General features: G+C 27.8%; 1 long non-coding RNA gene across 2 annotated transcripts; it reads left to right on the plus strand.

The window, feature by feature from the left end:
- The first annotated feature begins 2,786 nt into the window (after positions 1-2,786).
- LOC110225461 lies at positions 2,787-5,123 on the plus strand. Of its 2 annotated transcripts, none has more exons than XR_002329798.1 (4): positions 2,787-2,955; positions 3,074-3,164; positions 3,750-3,914; positions 4,776-5,123. It is a non-coding gene; the product is annotated as an uncharacterized LOC110225461 (long non-coding RNA). The 2 variants fall into 2 exon arrangements; XR_002329799.1 differs by having other exon boundaries at positions 3,083-3,164.
- Positions 5,124-5,491: the final 368 nt, after the last annotated feature.

Below are 5,491 nucleotides of genomic sequence, written 5' to 3' on the forward strand. Positions count from 1 at the left end.
TAGAAAAAATTAATAATATAGAAAATATACTAATATATATTATATTATAATTATAAATAATAATATGTTCTAAATTCTTTTTATTTTTTAATCGGTACTCAAATTTTAAATGTCTATTTTCCAGAATGAATTGCTTTCTATTTTAAGTAAAAACCTTTAAATTTGGTTTTTTAACTCTTATTTTCTTTACTCTACTAAATAATTGTAACTCTTAAAAAATAAATTTTCTACCATTAAAATATATGATAAGTTTCTTTTTTCGTATCTCTAACTATCTAAAAATATTTACTCATTATATGTTAAAATATAATGATCTAATATTTATTCAATCTCTATTCAAAATTTTCATATTGTATATGATCTAATATACAATTTTTTTCGTTTTTTCATAATATTTCATTAATTTTTGTCAATTATTATTTTTATTTAATGTGTGAATTAGTTTTAGTTTAATTGTTTTTGTTTTAATAAATGAAATAGGTGGAGCCCACAAAAAATAAATTATGATGACATGGATGCTGATGTAGACACCCTAGATGGAGAGAAAACTCTCCCATTATATATATAGATTTGGTATTTATTAATTCTTACTTTCTTTATTCTACTAAATAATTGTAATTCTTAAAAGTGATTGTTGTTCCATTAAAATATATGATAAGTTTCCGTTTTCTTATCTCTAACTATTTAAAAATAATTACGCATTATATGTTAAGATATAATTATCTAATTTTATATTTCTCTAATCTCAATTCAAAAGTTTCATGTTTAAATATGAGTAAGATATAAAGTTTCTCCAACGTAGTAAAACGTTTCTCACATTTTTCACTACAATATTTTTCGTTATCTTCTATGATTCACTCGTCGTCTCCCAACATCTACTCTCTTTTTTCCTTAGATCATTTCTATTTTCTCCTTCATATCATTCGATACTCAATTTTTTTTTTTATAAGTTTCATGATCTTTTTATTAAATTGAACAGAAATCTGAGGAGATGTTTATCATAAAGCTTTTTTTTACCATGTTTTGGTGCATCTAAAATTGCTTTATAGAAAATAGATTTCATAGACTCATTCCTATTCGTAAACATAGGATTTCAACGTGAAATTTTGCACTTTATCTTGACCATTTGAAAAATACAAAAATCTCTTTCTACATATATAATTTAACGTATATTATGATTCTAGAAAGTATTCTTAATGTGACACTTACGAACTCATAAAAATTATTCTAATTTTAAAATACATTTATTTTAAAAAAAAAATCCTTTTTATTTCTAGGGGTTTTTGCAAAAATGCCACTTTTCAAAAATACCCCTTTTAAAAAACCTTATAAAAAATGCTCTTAAAAATATAAGATTTACCCAAATATGTATGTAATATTATTAAAACATACACAAACTACATTTCTACGTATCTAAAATCTTATAAATACTTTATAAATACCTTATAAATGCATTTTAAATACTTTTAAAAACCTTTAAAATATCTTGTAAAACCTTTGAAAAACCTTAAAAATTCTTTAAAATAACTTGTAAAACCTTTAAAAACACCTTATAAAATTTATAAATACTTGGATCGAGTCTTCAAGTAGTAGTTACAATCCACAAGTACCTTATAAACCTAATAAAACTTTATAAAAATTTCAGATTTAAAAAGGGGCATTTTTTAAAATGGACATCTAAAAGGGGCATTTTTGAAAAGAGGCACACCAAAAGGGGTATTTTTAACAATTTCCCTTATTTCTAATGAAAAACTCTTCTATCTACCATTACTATTCTAATTTCCAAATAGCATTCTCAAATATTAAAGGGGTTTTTTTTATTCTCAAATTTTAAATGTCTATTTTCCAGAAATGAATTGCTTTATATTTTAAGTAAAAACCTTTAAATTTGGTTTTTTAACTCTTATTTTCTTTACTCTACTAAATAATTGTAACTCTTAAAAAATAAATTTTCTACCAATAAAATATATGATAAGTTTATTTTTTCGTATCTCTAACTATTTAAAAATATTTACTCATTATATGTTAAAATATAATGATCTAATATTTATTCAATCTCTATTCAAAATTTTCATATTGTATATGATCTAATATACAATTTTTTTCGTTTTTTCATAATATTTCATTAATTTTTGTCAATTATTATTTTTATTTAATGTGTGAATTAGTTTTAGTTTAATTGTTTTTGTTTTAATAAATGAAATAGGTGGAGCCCACAAAAAAAAAAATTATGATGACATGGATGCTGATGTGGACACCCAATGGAGAGAAAACTCTCCCATTATATATATAGATTGTCTCTGTAATAGCTTATTACTTTATGTTACATTTTTTTTTTTGGTAATTATTACTTTATGTTACATTAAACCAGCGCAATGTTGGATTTTAGCATTGGTCTAAGAGCAATGGTAAGTACTAACTTTTTTCTTATGTGCATCTCTTATAGTGTTATTGGTTGTATGACTTGTGGAAAACTGTATGATTCTTTAATAGGAAAATTCTGCTATTTTGGTGACTTCTGGTGCACAACATGATTAGCTGAATGAGAATGTAAGTATGTGAATCCTATATATGTGTGTTTATAAGAGAAAGAGTTTCATTTTATAAGATTTCTTCTCTTTGTCAATATTATAGCAATGTTTTTGTCTTCAGAAAAGCTCTGGTTTCTCAGGTACGTCCTCTTTCTAAATTTTGGTGTATTTAAATCCCGAATCTTATTTCTTCTTGCAAGTTTTAATCATGGGAAGACTCTTAATCATAAATATGTTTCTCAAATCAGGACATCTTCAGTACCATTGGTCTAGTCATGAATAATCTATCTTTGGTACATGTTCTATTTCTCTGTTTTCAATATCTTACTGTTGGTGCTTGCATTATAATTTTTGTAGAACTAGAATTAGATGTGGTGCTGGAAATGTCTGATTCGTAGACCGAAATTCAGCCGCTTTTAATCAGGTAAAATTTGATTCCCCTAAATCATAGTTGTGATTCCTACTGAGATGTCATGATTTTTCAACATCATATGATGATTTTTCTTGGATTTACTCATTGAGATTTTATATCAAATTTGGAGGAGGTGAAGGTTCCTATATATCTCTCCAAGTCCACACGGCGCTACGGGGACTAGTGACATTGCACGTCGTCTTCAACACTCCTCTTTGCAAGTAAGTAGCCATGCATTTGAAACAAACATAACAAAAACACAAAAATGAAACAAACAAAAGCGAACTAATTAATTTTACCATTCATTCAAAGAAAAAGCTTACACATGAACACGTTAATATACTAACAAATTTAAATGCAACATAAATGCAAACAAGAATGTAAAAACTAACAAAAAACACTACAAACGAAAATGTTTACAAATACAAATTTATAAGACCTACGCAAACTTAAAATTCAAAGGCAAATGCAAAATATCAAAACCAAATGGAACCATTTTCTTAGGTGTACTTACTGAGTTTATATGTGATTCTTTAAGAATTTCTTGATGATCCTCTCTCAATCAATTTCTCGATGATCCTCACTCAATCCCACCCTAACATAAATACTAGTCAGTAATGCTCATTTACAAGCATGTGAGCCGTTAGAGGCCCTGTGCAGATTGATAATGATTAAATGTGGTCATTCTTTATTTTACTTATGGTAGAAGCGCTCTTTGCAAAGCCCACAAGACACTTGTTGGAATAGCTCAATCTTCGTGTTCTTATCGAGCCTTTTGGGCTCTCCCTCTCTTCTTGTTTTGATAGAGAATAGGATGATGTTGGGATTCATATGTATCAACACCCCCGCCTTTGAAAGTAACCTTATCCTCAAGGTTGAAACGAAGAAAATGACTTTTGATGACATTCTTTACATTCCAAAGAACACTTGTAATCCGGAAGGCCCTTCCACTCGATGAGTACTTCCTCAAGGTATCGAAATCCATACTTCTTTCCTTTACCTTCTTTTTGATTTTACATCACCACTTTAGTTCGACTATGGATTCGATTATAATCTGTTGAGTTCAGATATCGCAAAATAATTAACAATCTTGGTTCACGCTTAAACCATAAGAACCAAGATTGTTAGTGCCGTAAAAAACAAACCGTTTCTAGTTAAAAAAAAAAAAAAAAAAGATTGTAACCTTAAACCAAAAGAGAAAGCAGCAAAAAAGGAATAAGGACTATAACCAACATAACTTTCTTTAAATATCTGAAATCACACAAACCTTCCACTTTTTCTACTAACAAAATTTGTCAACAACGACAAACTTAAAAGAAATACAAAATTGCTTTCTACTCATCTTCCTCCTCTGTTCTTACTCTTGTTTCTGTAAAAACGCTTAATTGTAAAGGCAAAGGGAATGAAAATTTGAAATTGAGAACCCACTTCTCCTAGATTTTTTCTTTTTGGCAGTATTTTTGTGTTTTATTTTTAGTTCTTGGGTCATTATTTCGTAGAGTAAGTCTGAGATCCCACCACTTTCATCAAGATTTACGACAAAATTTGAAATAAAGATTAACAAGAGATGACACAAGTATGTCTTAGAAAAATATCTGGCACCATATGCATTATACGCTGCAGTCATTCTAGTTTACAGTTTGGTTTTGGTTCAGTTTTTCCGGTTTTCAGTTTTATCGGTTCTATAGAAACTTGAATTACTGAATAAGATAAACCGATTTGTAATTGATTTTAGTTTGGTTTTGGTATATTGACAAGATGCAGTTTGGTTTCGATTTAACCATATTGATTTTGTTCGGTTTGGTTTTTTAATTGAATCTTTATTCTTACAGGGAGTTGGTGAAACATTTGGGAGAGTGACAATCGAAGCAATGGCTTATGGACTTGCAGTGGTGGGAACAGATGCAGGAGGAGCAAAAGAGATCGTGCAGCACAATGTGACCGGTTTACTTCACTCAATGGGACGATCCGGTAACAAAGAATTAATCTCTTGTTGCTACTTAGAAATCCAGAAACGAGGCTACGATTAGGGAGTGAAGGACGCAAAATGGTTGAGAAAATGTACATGAAGCAACATATGTACAATCGATTCGTTGATGTTCTTATCAAATGCATGAGACCATAAAAAACACTTGGATTTACCAAAAAATTTAGGTTAAAAAACGAAAATTTTCAAGCTATTTTTTGGAGTTATTGAATTTTTAGGATTTTATTTTCCTATATTCTGGATAGTAATTTAGTTGGCAGAGCTGACGACTTTATTTACATGAACAAACATGTTATTTGATCAATACAAAGGTTCACGGTTTTGAAAAAAAAAAATGTATACAATGATGCTTATTTATAGCATTAAAAGATAAATACTTCAAAATCTAAAGAACTGTATATATTTTTGCAAACTTTTTTAAAAATTTGATACTTAAAAATCAATGAATAAATATAACTTAATATAGTATATTTTCCTCTGAAATTAAACATGATTATATATTATTATATTACATATGTATCAAACTAATAAATTGCTCAAAATAAATAAAACTAGTAGAAA

Source organism: Arabidopsis lyrata (assembly GCF_000004255.2).
Source record: "Arabidopsis lyrata subsp. lyrata unplaced genomic scaffold ARALYscaffold_1, whole genome shotgun sequence".
Classification (NCBI taxonomy): domain Eukaryota; kingdom Viridiplantae; phylum Streptophyta; class Magnoliopsida; order Brassicales; family Brassicaceae; genus Arabidopsis; species Arabidopsis lyrata.